Consider the following 17,509-nt stretch of genomic DNA (forward strand, 5'->3'; position numbering starts at 1 on the left):
ATAGTACCAGGTACATTTCATATCAGCTTTATAGATGAAGAAATGGAAGACTAGGAAATATAAATAACTCATCAAATGTTGTATAACAAATACCTGGCTAAAACCATACCCAGGTAGGTCTAACTCCAGAGTTCATTCTATGAATCACTGCACAATATTGCTTCTTATTCATTGAGTATGTATTAAGGGCCAGTCATTTGACACACATTACATTTTCTTTTCTTTTCTTTCTTTTCTTTTTTTTTTTTTTTGATTTGTTTGTTTGTTTGTTTGTTTGTTTTTTTAGGACTGTACCCATGGCATATGGAAGTTCCCAGACTAGGGGTAGAATCAGAGCTGCAGTTGCCAGCCTACGCCATGACCAAAGCAATGCTAGATCCAAACCACGTCTGCAACCTACACCACAGCTCGTGGCAATGCTGGATCCTTAACCCACTGAGTTAGGCCAGGGATCAAATCTGTGTCCTCATGGATACTAGTGGGGTTCGTTAACCACTGAGCCACTATGGGAACTCCATATTATCTCATTTATTTCTAGCAACAACTCTGTGAGTTTCAGATATTATTAGCCTAATTTAATAGGTGAGAAAACAAACTCAGAGATGTTTATCCAGTCATTCAACAAATATCTATTATCTATCAGTTGGCAGGAACTCTGCTACTCCTGAAGATAACTTGGTGAGACAGGTAGACATCATCCTGCCCATGTGGAGCCTACAATTCAGTAGAGGAGGCAGAGCATGATCGAATGTGCAATGACAAGCTGCAAGAAGTGCTATGAAGGAAAGTCAGGGTGTCATGTCAAGGCCTCAATTTTTTTTTTGGTCCTTTTTTTATTTTTTAGGGCCATACCTGTAGGATATAGAAGTTCCCAGTCTAGGGGAAGAATCAGAACTGCAGCTACCAGCCAACACCACAGCCACAGCAACTCGGGATCCAAGCTACATCTGCGACCTACACTGTAGCTCATGGCAACCCTGGATCCTTAATCCACTGAGCAAGGCCAGGGATTGACCCCACATCCTCATGGATACTTTGGGTTCTCAACCTGCTGAGCCTCGAGAAGAACTCCCAAGACCTCATTTTTTATATAGCTCTTTTTTTAAATCTTAATAACATGGTGGATAAGACTTGCACTGTAGAAGAGGAAGGACAGGGAGGACCTCCAAAGTGTAACTCTCTAGTATGACGGGAGAAGGTAGGGCGATGTGCATAGAAAGTACGTGAGCAGCAGAGGCTGGAAAAGGTGTGCTGTTGAATGTCAAGTGATGGGTTGTCTTTAATTCATAAGGCAATGGGGAGCCATCCAAAAGGTATTGAAGGCTTCTCAATCAAGAGTGTATTTTATGGAGTTCCTGTCATGGCTCAGTGGTTAACGAATCCAACTAGGAACCATGAGGTTCCAGGTTCGATTCCTGGCCTCGCTCAGTAGGTTAAGGATCTGGCGTTGCTGTGAGCTGTGGTGTAGGTCGCAGACGAGGCTTGGATCTAGCGTTGCTGTGGCTGTGGTGTAGGCTGGAAGCTACAGCTCTGATTAGACCCCTAGCCTGGGAACCTCCATATGCCACGGGTGTAGCCCTAAAAAGACCCCCCCCAAAAAAAAGATTCTTAAAAAAAAAGAGTGTATTTTAGGGAAGAGTAATTTAAAAAGCAGAAACAGAGAGAGAGAGGAAGAGAGAGAATTATTGGCTAGTTTAATGTGGCACAAGTAGTACATAAGTTTGAATTTATTTATGTCTATTATATGTTAGGATATAGGTTTAGCTGAAAACACAGGCTTTAAACAAGATGGAAGCTTATTTCTCTCCCACATAGAAGCTGAGCTGGGAGGGCAGCTCTATTCCAGGATGTCGTTAAAGGCTCTTTTTATTTCTCTTTGAAGAGGGGAAGAGGAAAGGAAGATATGCCCTTTAAGGACATAACCAGGATGTATGTTACCCACATCACTTCCACTTGCCTCAGCTTGACCAGAACTGAGTCTTACGCCTGCAGTCAGCAGCTATAAGGAGAATTGTAAACATCTATATTTTTGTTGGCCGTGTGCCTTAGGGCAAAAATCTATAACCATCGAAAAGGGGGGCATAATTATTAGGGGATGGCGTACAGTATCTGCCACACTCAGCGTGCTTCTGAGAATGAGAGATTTTTGTGACTCATTTACTCCTATTAGAAAAAACTCTGAATTTAAAAATAATGTTGATGATTGTAATTATTGGTTAAGTTTTTAAAAAACATTGCTTATCATGTACTATAGAAAGCTAAGCAGAATGACAGCTTTTTACTCTATTAATAACCAAGAAACAAAGTGCAATCTAATGCCATAAATAACTATCTAGAAAGACTGTATTTTAAAATTAGTTACCTGAAAAATGATAAACTATGTTATCCATGATACACTTTTAAGTTCCCAAGATTGCAAAAGATAGTATTTGACATCCTGAGATTAATATTGCCACTATGGAAAACAGTATGAAGGTTCTTTAAAAAACTCAGAATAAAGTTGCTATATGATCTAGCAATCCCACTCCTGAGCATATATCCAGAGAAAACTAGTTCAGAAAGATACATGCACCTCAATGTTCATAGCACTATTTACAATAGTCAAGACAAGGAAGCAACCTGTCTATCAACAGAGGACTGGATAAAGAAAATGTGAATGTATGTTTGTGTGTGTGTGTGTGTGTGTATAAATATAATATATAAAATACTATTCAGCCATAAATAATAATGAAATAATGCTATTTGCAGCAACGTGGATGGATGTAAAGATTATCATACTAAGTCAAAGACAAATACCATATGATATCACCCATATGTGGAATCTAAAATATGCCACAAATGAACTTATTTATGAAATAGGAACAAACTCATAGACGTAGAGGACAGACTTATGGTTTCCAAAAGGGAAAGGGGGTGAGGGGATAATTAGGAGTTTGGGATTAGCAAATACAAACTACTATATATAAAATAGATAAACAACAATGTCCTACTATATAGCATAGGGAACTATATTCACTATCCTGTAATAAACCATAATCGAAAAGAATATGAAAAAGAACACGTATAACTCAATAACTTTGCTGTACATGAAGTGAAACTAACACAACATTGTAAACAACTATACTTGAAGTATATCAATATATTAGTATTTTATACTAATACAGCATATGTTTTAATTTTCCCCTTAATTTCTCATTAAAAAATGATGATTCATTCCCACATTGAAGATTTATAATTGTTTTTATCAAACTTAAAGAAACAGCAATCAAGACAAAATGCCTCTTAGTGTGTACCGGGTGTTCCTGCGTTGACAGGTTCTATCATGTGAGTTGTTTCTGCCATAAACTCTGACAGAAAGGAGCTGGATGGGAGGATGATGGCAGACACACTTCCTGCAGCATAGAGGGCAATAACATACAGTCCCCACTCCATAGATTGAAGCACATTTGCTGTCCTGGGCAGCCCTTAATTTTACTTCATTTTCCTGTAACTATTTATTTGATAGCTCATTAATTGCCTCTGAGCAGAGAAAATGTTTCCTTTAAGAAGGTTAAACAAAGAGTTTATTGACATAAGTGAATTGGTTGAAGAAAACATTATTAAATAAAAGACACTTATTTAAACACCAAATTAATCATTTAAAGGCAAATTAGAGGTCATATCTCCTCCTAACTAAATAATGTTAACCAGTAATGAGATATCCATTTTAGATAAAAGGACACTTTCAGGTTCTGGCGGCTGGCTTAACTGTGCCTTAGTTTTCCAACTTTATTCAGAGTCCATAATTATATTAATGTTTAAATGTCAACATTTTATTTTTTATTTTTTATTTTTTTTTCTTTAGTCTTTTCAGGGCCGCACCCACGGCATATGGAATTTCCCAGGCTAGGCGTCTAATCGGAGCTACACCAGAGCCACAGCAGCGCCGCGTCTGCGACCTACACCATGGGTCACGGCAACGCCGGATCCTTAACCCACTGAACGAGGCCAGGGATCAAACCCTCAACCTCATGATTCCTAGTCGGATTCGTTTATGCTACGCCATGACGTGAACTCCAAATGTCAATATTTTAAAATAATGTGGGGAGTTCCCATTGTGGTGCAGTGGAAATTAATCTGACTCTTATCCATGAGGATGCGGGTTGGATCCCTTGGCCTTCCTCAGTAGGTCAGGGATCCTGAGTTGCTGTGGCGATGGCGTAGGCCAGCGGCTGTAGCTCCAATTTGACTCCTAGCCTGGGAACCTCCATATGCCGAGGGTGAGGCCCTAAAAAGCAGAAAAAAAAAAAAAGTTTTTCATTATATGACTTTTTTTTTTTTTAACTAAAACTTCTCTCTCATCCCTGCAGAAGAGAAGACTTGGGGTTCAGAGCCGCCCCCCCTCTCCTGCAGTGGAAATGGACTTCCCTCGGGTCGAGTACAGAACTTCCCACACAGGCGGGTGGGTGAGTGCCCTTGGCGTTGCCCTCATTGATCCGGCTGGACACCAGGTAACTTTCCAACGTTTCAGCTGGGACCACACCCACACCTTTTCCAGAACTCTTCTGTGTAAGCTTCAGAGGCAAGGCGATTTTTCTTGTGTTAGAGGTAGGCTGTCACCCAGGGTATCTGGTATTTTAGCTTTTAGCTTTATGTTCTTCCCTTCCAGGTGGAAGGTGTCACCACTGCCTGCCCACATCCAGCCACACACCCTCCCACGCAGCTGCAGGGGCAGTGCCCCATGCACCAGTCCACCGCTGGGCTCGCATTAGCTGCCTTCCCATCATGATGACTGTTGAGTGTTGACAGGTACCATAGATTCACACTCCGGGGTCTTCCACTGCGAATCCAACGCCGATGCCAGCGGCTTTGTTCCACACAGCACCGAAGTTTCGTTTGTAGCTAGCCAGGAGTCAGAAAGTTGAAGGTTAATCAAATCTGATGTTAGCCCACCCGTTGGGTATGACCATCAGAGAGCCCAGCAGATTCCACTTTTTGTCAAAATATTTTATTGCGCACATGTGGAGGAGATGGAGGAAAAGACTCCTTCCCAATGGACGATAATTTGATTTGAAGCGTATTTTTTGTGTGTGGGTTCCTATCTGATTTTTTAACCGAGTTAATTATTCTTGCTTTCGTAATAACTGTCTTGATTTAACATGTTTTAGCAATGGCTACTGCTTATCTTAAATTACTGCTGCCTTTCGTTTGGGTAACCTATGATTTTTGAAGTCGTGCGACTAAATTCAGGCTTTAAAGCCCAGAGATGACTCTTGGAAATATCTGACAATCTAAGTCTGATATTCCCACCACATACTAACCGGAATTATGATCTCCTCCAAATCCCATTCCTTCCCCAACCATGTTACTTCTTTCCTTTTTTCAACACAGACAGGAGAATCTGCTTATGACAAGTTACACACCAGAAAAGACCTATCTCTATGATGTGGGTGGGCAAGATAATTTAAGATTTTACAGGCTTATGCTCAACCCATTATTTTAAGGATAAGAAACAGTAAAGGGAAAAGTTGGTTCCAGCAATCCTGATACTGCTCATTAACTGGGGGACAGAAAGGAATAAATTAGGACTTTTCTGATTATTTCAGGTTCTCTCTCCCACTTCCCCACTCCACACACCCTCCCTGCTTCAGACATTTAGACTGAGGAAGAAAGGCACTTTGTGTTTAAGGTTAATCAAGTTTCAGTACAATTTTTTTTTTTTTTTTTACAAACTAGAATCACACTAATCTTTTTTTCTTGCTCTAATGTGTGGCTGTTGAAATCCTCAGCTGTGATAAATTAAGCTACTTATTAATCTAATTATCGTACATTCATCCTAGAAACTTTCATGTGACTTGAAAAGGCTATTCAACCTTTTCCCTCCCCTCCTAGAAAGGGCTCAACCTTGCACCAATTAAGATCATTCTGAAGTAAGGCTTTAAAAAAGCTTTCTCTAATCACCCAATGGAACATGGACCAGTGGAAACCAAACTCAAAGCTCTGGGAAAAAGTTTAGCATTCCTTTCTGTCTGCCAACTTTTATGGTTTCATTGCACGAGGAAGGAAGACTTCATTTTCCTATTTAGTTGTTCTTTCACTGACCTCCAAATAAAGTCCATGTAATTACTGAGCAAATAAAGTTGCAGCATGTGTTTTAAAAATCAATTGCCATTCTTGGACTATAGAAATGTAACAATACACAGATTTGCCGGAAAATGCCTAGCGCCAACCATATGAACTAAACCCTGTACTGTATCTGTACAATGGAGTAGTTTTGACCCCTAAAGCACATATTTACTATGCAGATTTTTAAAAGGGCTTCTTTTATGACTTATCTATTGATATTAAAATGTCCCCATCCTAATATAGGTTCAATTTAGGATTAAAAATATGTTGCAAATGTATCATATCTTAAACATCCATTCATTGCCAAATGCCTTACTTCTTTTTTTTTTAATGATGGCAAAAATGGAGCTGTTTTACATTCAAATTAAACTAGCTATTAATTTGAATGCAAAGCAGCTCAATGTACAGGATGCGGTCTCAATGACAGGTTTACCCCAAGACAGAATGCAGGAGCTGGTCCACAAGGGTGAGTCTGGGCGGATTGTGCCCTACTCTGGGTGCCTGGCAAACTTGCTCACTGTGAATAGTTTTTGAAGTGAAGATTAAACGAGTGGAATTATAAAGTATAATTACATTTTATTGAAACTCTAGAAATCAGAAAAAATTCAGCAGGAAACTTTTAGTGAAACATGATGTGTTGTCATTATCATTAAAAGATAAAAGTTCCATACTGTTTTTATCTGTTTATTTGGAAGAAATCCAGCCTTTACAGTTATGCAGGAAACAAAAAATGGGAATGCAGGAGTAATTATTAAAACTGTGTGATTTGTTATCTCAGCTACTGTCTTTCCAAATGGTAATGCGATATCAGCAGCTGCAGACGGTCGCTGATTTCCTCTATTAGTAAACAAGTGCTTTGGAGACCTGTGTGAGGCACTTTAAGCTCGCTACTCCCCGAAGTGCTGTCAGGCTTAACTACTAATCCATGGTATTTCAGAGCACTGGAAATTCATCTTTATAAAACCTGAACAAAAAAGGGAAAAAAGCCTGGAGGGCATGAGCTCCCTCTGGTGAGACAAATGACATGTTCATTTATTAATGAAACAATAACCCTGGAAAGAGGATCAAAGCACATTCCATCCTCACTTTACAATCCCCAATTTTCTCAGGCCAAACCATTTAATTGAGCCATGACAATGGAATACTTAATTGTTGCCTTAAAGTTTTGAAGAAGCGACTTCTTCAGCATCAATGTGCATTTCAGGATTACTATCCAAATAGAATATAGCTGGGTTGAAGCTGGTGGAATTTGATTCTTCCCACACTGGGGTGGGGGGGCTTTGGCGGGCAGCAAAAGGGTTTCTTGTTGTACTCACTTGCCTCTTGTCCTATCACTGCCCTTTCCCTTCCCTGAAATAGCCCTGATGGGTTATTTCCTCATGCTGAAATAACTGGCCTCACTTGTGGGTGATTGGGTAAGACTGGGTTCTTTTTGGCCTACCCCCTGCATCTGGGACATAAATGAGGAACAGAGGGTGCCAGTCCCTAAACCCTGGACTTTAAGGGGTTTGGGAGTACTCAGTGTGGAGCTAGTATTAAGTCTCCAAAGACTGGCCCATACCATGTGCAGTGGACAAGGCAAACTCACCTGCCCTCCCTGTGGGCTGTTCACCAGTTGTTTGAGAGTAATTATCATGATTCTGTCTTGCTAAAACTAACAAAATACATAGAAAATTAAAAAAAAATATATGAAAAGGTCTGTATTTAATTTCTACATATTAACCCTGGATTTCACCACAGCATTTTAGCTTGATTTTTTGTTTGTTTATATTTATACAATAGTTTTTATAGGGTTTACTTGAGTGCTGTTTTTCAAATTAAACCAAAGTTTCAATAGAGTCTTAAGGCACAAAAGTGGGGAGTTCAGAAAATCCTTGCTGATTTATTGGGCAAAGAGGGCCATGAAAACTTTATATGTAATCTCTTGGACTCACCTGTCTTACATTCAAACATTCTAGGCCATTTTGATTCTAGGCCCAATTTTCAATCACATGGCATCATTTGGAGTCTATAAATAGACTTCCTTTTACCTTGCACCTGCTCATATTTATTCCTTAGGAGATCCATTAAGCCAATGAAAACCAGTAGTCAGAAATGAAGGTTGCAAGCAATAAAAACAGTCATGTTTTTTACGTTCTTGAGTATCATCCATTTTATTAAGTCTTATGTGAGATGGAGAGTGTATTTTGAGATGATTTTCATTATCTCTACCTAAGATCTTTCTTTCTGTCTTGCTTTTGAATACCAGCCTTACAAAAGTCTTTCTTTTTGCTCTAGGTTGTTTAGACTTATAAGTAAATATTAGACTTGTAAGTGTTTTATATCAAGTTTTAACAAAGTGCCTAGGAAATTATTTTTAAAGAAATTTTTATAATAAGGCCATCAATTCAAAAAAGTTCCATTTAGTTTGGGCTCTTCTCAGCCAAAATTTCTGCAGTATAATTGTTTGGGCTGCAATTATGCAGGGGAGTGATGGTGACTCCACGTGAGCCCCCTGGGAGAACATGAAACCCTCTAAGTCAACAATCATAGCAGGGTCTGGTCCTAGAGCCAAAAGGGAGTTTCAAATGGAGGGTCTATATCTGCAGCAGAAACAATTATTTTTCTAATCTCCCCCTTTGATTATCTTCTATTCATAAATCCAGAGTATTTATTTCCAAAACACATACCTGGAAAGTCTTCATGGGCTTAATGCATGAGTGTTCAAGCTGCCCTGATGTAGATAGTTACATCACATATTTCACACAGGCCAAAGATGAGATTGAGCAAAGATACTCACATTTGCTGAAAAGATACGCTTCCACATCTCCATGAGCACATTCAATTCATATTTACATTATGTATTCCTTCATTTTGATCTTTCATTTATTAACCATGTCAATTGCTCATTTAATGACTATTGATCGAGGTTCTATTGCATCTATATCATATACATAACTACAGACACAGCCGGGCTTGTATTTTTGTAAGCTCTGTGGGAACCTAACCTATATGTAGCAGAGGAAAGCAAGGAGTGGGTTGGGGATGAATAACATGGAGACAGAAACAGGGTTCTCCTTCAACATTATTTTAAAAAGGGGTGAAGACCTTTGGTGTGTGTCTGTTGGATATACGATGGAAGTATTCATTCAATGGTGTCTCTCAAGCAAATGCCACACCTCACGCACCATCTCAAGTACTTATACAAGAAAAGACATTGTCCTTGTCTCCCAGGATTTTCCATTCTGTAGTCTGACTGCAGGCCCATGATATGTACACATAAAACAGTAAGCTCATGGTGGATAATGAGGCTCCATATTGAAAGGTGTAGATAACAACTTCAAGGTGAATTATAAATTTTGGATAATTACAATGTTCGTGATGTGGTCTGAAAGTTAGGGCTTGGACTTCCCCCATTTTGCTGAGAAATATGTAGTCTGGGAAAGGAGATAACCAGAGGAGCATGAACAGGTGCATCCATCCACCTTTTCACCCTCTCATCTTGCACCCCATGAGCTTTGTTCCTTGAAAAGAGAAACAAGCTCATTACTATGAATGTACATAATGTTTGATCATTTTTACTATCTGTCATAGCAGATACAAAAACTGATAGTCCTATTATAAGGATGAATAACCCACTTTTCTTTAAACCTTCAAGATAGTTTACTGACATATTGAAATATGAATTTAAATGAGATGAAATACATATGCATATGTAGTTACACAAACACCTTTAATAAAACATTAAGAATTGAAAAAAAAATATTATGGTGTTCCTTGCCTTTTTTGCAGCCCAACTAGCTAAACTTTAAAACTGATAATAAGTCAAAAACAAATGTTAGAAAGAATAAACATATGATTTTTTTCTCCATGATGACTACTTGAAATTATTTTGGAAGTACTAGGATTCCTTAAAAAAAAAGTCAACTATAAAATCTAAAATATATATTTTTTTATTTTTCCTGGTGCTTCTGGTATACCAGCAAAGTGTAATCCTGCACTGTTTTGCATTAAAATTTAAGATGTGACTGCATTGTGTTTCTTTTCTACCTTTTACTCATAAAGTAGCTATCAAAATGCCCTGCTATGATTTCATGTTCTATTTCCTTTCTGTTCCTAAATTCTGTTGGTAACATATAGGAGCTTTAATAACATACTTAACCAGTTACACTTCTGGGCAGTTATTTCTCTTTAGCATTCTAAGCTATGATTAAGCTTTCCTAAATGTAACACAGAAATAAGGAACATATATTCTCTAGACTCTACTTGGTCCATAGCCATTCTGTCACAAGCCAAATGAGCTTATAGTATAGAATATTTAGAAAATATCTAAATAGTTTGGAACAAAGCATTCAAATAAGGTCAAGGCTCTTAAAATGATATGCTTACTGTTTGCAGTCTGTTTCTTGAACTCAATAAATTAATGAATGATAGCTCAATAATTGTGGAAATAACTAGTTTCAAGTATTTAATAAAGTCAACTCACAAAACCTAACCAAAACCACTTATTTTCTTACTTTCTGAGGTTGATGTTTATATTTAATATTATTAAATATATAAATAAACAAGTATATTAAAAAGATGGACATTTTAAATAATAAAAATTTAATTAGTAATTCAATACATTTTCCTACTTAAGATTTACCTTTCTCTCATATTGAAGATATTATAAGCAATCATTTTTAAAGTGGCTATTATATTTTCTAAAAATCAGACTGATAATAAACAGATACTGCTCTCCCCAAATACCCCTGCACTCTCCACTCCCACTGGACACATGATTTTATTATATAAAATAAGTTAATTTTGTTGATTGTATATTCATGACAATGCCATAGCATCAATATATAAAAATAATATACCAAATAGTCAACAAAATAATTTCTAGCTCCTGCTTGAATGATTTCTGATTGTGTTGCGTAGGTACCGTGCTTCTGTGTAATGTAACTGGTGGGAATAAACAGAAAAATGTTCTCAGTTTTGGGGAAACAAAATGGCTCCCACAGTTGGTCTGTGAGAAGGTAGCGTCTGTCACAGTAAGTAGACCAAATACCAAATACTGTAACCACTTTGCAATCTGTTGCTGTACTTCTCAAAAGCAGCTGGTTTCTCTGACATGATAGATACCAGATGTTAATAATTAATTAGTACAAATCTGAAGTCTCAGGTTAACATCTAGGTCTATCTTAGTGATTCGGAGGTAAATGTCCTGGAATATCTTCAAGAAGAGAATATATTCTGGCAGAGAAGCAGTCGTAACCCATTAGTATCACCTTACGCAGACCAAATCTCAGAGAGAGACAGCCCTGGGAGTTGTTTCCTGGAGCCCTCTGCAGCTCGGGGTGGCTTCCAGGGGGACCAGCCTTAGAAAGGTGAACAGAGGCTCAGGGGCATTCCTGCTCAATTCAACAGCAAGGCAAAGACGAGCACTTATGAACAAAACGGAAAACAAATTTCCCAGACCGCAGACAGAAGCCTTGGCATTCCTGAGGCTCAGCTGCTTGCTGGTAGAAGTTTATGATAATAAACTAAACGGGGTGAGCATTTCCTAAGAAGAAATATTTAATTATCCCGCTCACCATTATGAAGAACTTCTGCCACTCTTCATGTTATTATACAGTAAATAACCATTTTTCTAAAGGACAGAGCTGTTTTAATTATATGACAATGAATGCATAATTATTATGTTTGTTAGGAATGAATCACAAGACAACAGACTTGATATTGCTGCTCTGGTTAGTGCATCTTAATTACTTTTTCATTTATTTTGCATATAAAAGCTATTTGTTAATTGTCTTTGCTGTAAATATGCAAAATATAATTAGTCATTCATAATTCTTTACGTGTTATCTAACTGTACATTTGTTTCTGAGGAACATATATTAAAGTGTGAGTATTTAATGGGCTTTTTAAAGTATGTGAATTCTGCTTTTCTAAAAAAAAAGCCACAGTTTTAAGTAAAAATTAGGCACATAACAGTTTTAACCCTATTCTTAGGGAAACTTGCTGTGAGAAAAATGGAGACAGAAAAATATGGAGTTATGGAGCAAATGTCAAACTTAGGTGGAATTTTTTATATCTTCCACATGAAGACACTGATGATGACATCAAGTATCTCTTATTAAGCCTTTAAATTTAACTTTTTAGATCATCTCCCAAGCTACTCAGATAAATCTTTAAGCGTCACCAAATTTAAGTTTTTACATGTTTGTGTGGATACCTACCTACCTCCCCGAAGGAGGAAAGAAATCCATGGATGTGCCTAAACACTCATTTTTAATTGCTCCCAATAGATTGCTTCTATCTGTTAAAAACTTGAGGTGAACACTCAAAATATTTAAATCTTAACTTTGTGTACTTTATAAAATCTATGTAAATGGCAGTATGAAAGTTTTTTTGAATAAGTTAATTCTTTAGTGAATAATGTGGACGTGAGCCCACAGTGGGGTCTGGCATCTTAGAAGTGAACCCTACTGGCCAGTTTTTCAGCCTCAGCAACATTTTTCCTTTCCTTTCCCTTTCTTTTCTTTCTTTCTTTCTTTCTTTTTTTTTTTCTTTTTATTTATTAGTTGGAATCAGAACTTGGGCTAGTGTCTTCGATGGTGATCCCTTCAACATGAACTAACATTGCTGGGAACATATATCTGCACTCGAGTTCATTACAGTGACTGACTGGTTACATGGACCACGTGCTTTCAAAATAGCACAGATATCAGGAGCATCGACCAATGATTCAAATTTTTCTTTTCCCTTGTCTCTAGTCTTGCCAGTCCATCCTGCTGACGCATGTCACATTCTACTTTCTTCACCTCAAACATCTGATTTACTAACCAGTTGTACTGTTAATCCCATGTCATGACACTTCTATTCACTTCTGCTTTTCAACCGAAAGCAGCTTCCTATGAAGATAAAGCTAGGTAAAATCTATTGTAAAGAGGAGAATAACTTGAATGCAGCTATCATATCAAAATGAAAACACACTTCTGCTCTCTTCACCCACTAGACATCCTGAATACTTTTCTTAATGATGAAGTCAAATAGGATAGCTGATGAGAATACAACTGACGATAATTTTTTTTTTCAGAAGTAATCCTACTCTGTAATTCTGTAATTGTTCTTATTTATGTTCGGCAAATCTTTTTAAATGAACATATATGAAAACAGAATGATGGCAGACTGTGCACTAGGAAAAAAACTTGTAAACATGTATTAGAAAATTGTCATATGCATAAATTATACTGATTGCTCTTTATCACAAAGCTTTTAAAACCAACACTTGCAAAAACCATAACTGTTACATAGGTTTTGTTGTTTTTATTGTGGGATTTTTCCTTTTGGCTCCTTAAATGTTTTTTCTTTTCCCTTCAGAAAAGCCAAAGAACAAAAAATGAAATATAGCATGCCACTTATTTAGGAAAGTTGTACAGATAACACTCTTTCTACCAAAATCACAACCTTAAAAACCTCGAGTTCTGTAGTTAAATGGTTTAGTAAGATGAGGTACATTGTGTAAAAAGAAAACATTTCCCTTTACAATCTGAAGGACTGAAACTCACAAAGATGAATCCTTATAAAGAGAATGTTTCCTACCTTTTATGCATGTGTTGATAGCATGAAGTAGATTTGAAAATTAAATTTCCATTTGTATTTCCAAATACCTTCATTATTATAGGAAGAAGCATAATAATTATTTTGTTCATAATTTTTGCAAACCTATAGCATTCTCAAGTAATTCAGACATATAGGAATGATCAGGAAATTCACTGTGTTTTTAAAAATGTGATTAAATGTTCAACAGAGGCAATAGGCCTCAAAAAAAAATCTGATTTTTCATCCTAGCAAACAAAACAAAACAAAAACCCTTTGATTATATTGTGTGGTATGCAAGTATTTAAAACATTGGAAAGTTCCAGATCTGCCTTCGGTGATGACAGTCATTATCTGTCCTCCTTTACAGGAACTTTGAGAGGGTAAGCACTTGAGGAGCTTTTGGTGTTTTAAAATAATCCTTATCAAGCACCTATTTCACAAAGAATCAAGTCAGAATAATAAACACGGTTCTCCCCAGTAGCATTAGGCAGGGAAAAATTCAGAAGAATGTAAATGTAAAGAGTGACTGATGTTGAAGAGATGATAGGAAAGTAAGAGCTATAAAAGCTTCCTATTAGTATGTTGACCAAAAAATTCATAGTTTTTGGTGCCTTTCAAGATCCTAGATATTTTTACCTGGAATTTTCTAAAATATACTTTAATTAAAAGCCTTCCTCACGAGATCAAAACTGAAACTATCCCAGTCTTGTCGGTACTGAATTGAATATTGTAGAAAGGAACCATCCCATTGGCCTTAGTCAATTAGCTATAGGAGCTCAATGCTCATACCTGATGTTAAAAACACTCAAGGGAGGGATGGGAAATGGCCCATGGAGATGTTTTAATCTTTTTTATAAACTTGAATAAATTGTAAATAAAAATTCTAGCACACACACTTTATATATATACACATTATATATACACACACATTATACACACACACACACCTATTTATTCTAACCTTCCTTATAAGGGGACAGAATTTGATCTAAATCAATCAAATAATGAAATATCCCAACAGTGATCAGTATGGCCTCCATGAATTCCTATTCCATTATTTTCATGCTATTAATTAGAATTTGAAGTCAAGGGATAAGAGACTAGTTCATTTATCATTTATTTATTTTTTATGTCCAAGTTCTACTTCCTTTCCCTTCCTCTTCAAAAATTTTGCAATCTTTTACAGTTTAATCCATTTCTGTCACATGATGATGTTATTTGTCCTCTGAAAATAGGTCTCAGATGATCATCTGAGGAGCCAAACCTCAAATATCCTACTTTCCAGAAATAAAAACTGCATCTTCTCTGGTTGTCGATGAAGTCCTCTGACTGGGGGAAAATTATCCTCCTAAGAAAAAACAAACACTCCTTCTACTGTGTGTTTGTGTTTGCATGGATCAATTGTGAGACAAACAACATTCATTGACAGTTGCTGGCCATGAGTCTGCCTGTTTGAAATACCTTAGTCAGGAGAAGTACCACAAACTAAACCGAACAATCTCTCACAAAACATCTGCAACCATCTGACCCTGGCCTTAACCTTTAAATCTATCTTTTCATATTCATCTCAAAAGACCTTGTCAATGGCCAAGGAGACTCAAGAAAAGGATTCTTCAACAAACAAAAAAGATACAGAGGAAATTCAACCCAGATTAGGTGGCAGAAGATAATACAGTTTGCTCATTTTTATTCTGCTGCTCAAACTGGAGTTGAATTCATTTTCACTTTATCTTTATTCATGTTATTTAAACATAACATTCATTAGGATTGTGAACTGCAACAGATAGAAGAGAACAAAACTACTCGCCAAATTTGTTGGGCATCTGTTCCCACTAGAGGCGGCCCTTTGCCAGCTCCACATCATGTCATTTTTTTTCCCTGAATTCATTTCAAAGTCAATCCATCAGTTTATGAACTGTTTGATCAAACTTGTCATTAACCAAGTGAAACATTTAATTTGTATTAACAAAAATGGGACAAATAATTAGTACAGGGATTAGCCATTTTACTTTTTTTTCCATTCTTATTTATTAAATGTGTTCATCGTTGATATAATTTTTTCCTGTGACACTATCTGGTTTCACCGGAAATAATGGGAAGCCTTTTTTTTTTTTTAAATGAAAATACTTGGGAACTGATGGCCACTTAAAAATCCATATAAATATCTGGATCTCACAGCTCCTGCCAGCAACAGCTAATTTCTAGTCACCATCTTCATTAAGATAGGAGCAAAGATTCCCAAAAAGCAGAAACTGAATGAGCCAACTGGCTAGAGACATATGAGAAAATAAGCATAGCTATATAAAATATCAAAAGAGATTTTATTTTCAATTTTGAGTAAACCTAACTCTTCATTTTAGCATCCAACCACACTTTTACAAATGGCACAAGTAACTCATCACAAAGAGCTCTCCTCTTCCCCACACTTGCCTACAATAATTATTTCAGTTTTCCCACCACAAATTGATACTTACATAACACATGACTTAGAAATGGAGGCATTGCTGTTGGTTGGGATTTTTGCTCTCCGGAAGATTTAGTCATCATCTTGTGCAATTGCCGTGACCGTGACCTCATTGGGCACTTGTCGGCCTAGCTATGACAATTTATTAATGAACTAGTTTTGTTTTTAATTGCTTGCTTAATTATGGAGCACCAACATAATAGCATTTCTAATTTGTATCATAATTGCATGCAGAGATGAAATGTTGGTGTCTATCATATGCTTGCTTCTAATCATCTCTTGTTCATGAAAAATTTTCCAAAGAGATATCTTCTTTAATATGATGATGGAGTACTGGTTATTTGAACTGTTCTCTCCTTAAATGCAATTGTGTCTGTACAATAATTTCAATCTCTCACTGCAAGTGTATATAAATGTATATGTAAGTACAAGTAAAGTTATCTAAAAACTTATATTTTCAATAAGATAAAACTACATAAACATGCAAAGTAAACCTATCATTGCCTAAATCACAAACATTGGTGTTTTGACAGTGACATCTATGACCATAACAATTTTAAAGAACGTTCATTTAAACTCTAGGAGGTACCCCTCACTATTGCATTAGTGTTATTGCTGCTGTATAGAATGTTTAAGATTCACCACTGGTGTGTGATATCTTGAAGCATGTTTTCAGCATGCTTCAAGTCCATCAAGAAAAAATGAGGGCCATCATTCTTTAAAATCAAATCGCTAATCTAACAACACTTATTTCCTGCCATGACCTACATTGGAAAAATTCAGAGAATTAAGCCAAGTCTCTTTTTTAAGGTAAAGAACAAGGGGAAACCAGGCTTCAGAAAGGACGTCATAGTAAAGGCCATTGAGGTCACCATTGACCTATGTCCTTCTCAATGAATTTTCTTCTTTACAGTTAGCTCCCCGTGGAAAAATATATTGAATGCAAAACATTAGTTATGGGCCCAACAGCACAGTTCAAAACATGTGTAGCTGATGTATGTTTCCCCCCAAAAATACAAGTATTGGCCTGTTCATTGTCATCTACACAAAGAACTGAGTCCTAAAATCCTTTACTCAACTAAATTCTTAATAAGTAAACTGAGACTAACCCTCTAATACCAGATTTGTTAAACAACATGATTTAGGTCCTTGCTATTCATGCACCTTGTACAACTAAAATGACTGCTAAAGCTAGAATCATGAAAGAGTCATTTTATGTAGCTGCTAAATTCCTCTCAAATCTCCTTGCAACTTAACGAGTAAAGAAAGCTCAATGTGTAATGCCGGCTAATGTGGTTTATGCTAGAAAATAGTATCAACCTATCTTTGTAGCTTATCTAAGCCAGGATAATACTTTTAGCCTTTATAGTA

General features: G+C 36.8%; 1 long non-coding RNA gene across 12 annotated transcripts in view; it reads left to right on the forward strand.

Moving 5' to 3' along the window:
* Positions 1 to 17,509, forward strand: part of LOC102161687 (uncharacterized) — a 308,192-nt gene that overhangs the window by 141,536 nt on the left and 149,147 nt on the right. For all 12 annotated transcript variants that reach the window (XR_014819659.1, XR_014819669.1, XR_014819665.1 and 9 more), the window contains one exon: positions 4,350 to 4,490. This is a non-coding gene — a long non-coding RNA (uncharacterized LOC102161687). The remainder of the gene's footprint in view (positions 1 to 4,349; positions 4,491 to 17,509) is intronic.

This window comes from Sus scrofa, chromosome 1, assembly GCF_054392235.1.
Source record: "Sus scrofa isolate SSC_HxYL_T2T_F1_AM1 chromosome 1, Sscrofa_HxYL_maternal_Yorkshire_Landrace_v2.0, whole genome shotgun sequence".
NCBI classification, from domain to species: domain Eukaryota; kingdom Metazoa; phylum Chordata; class Mammalia; order Artiodactyla; family Suidae; genus Sus; species Sus scrofa.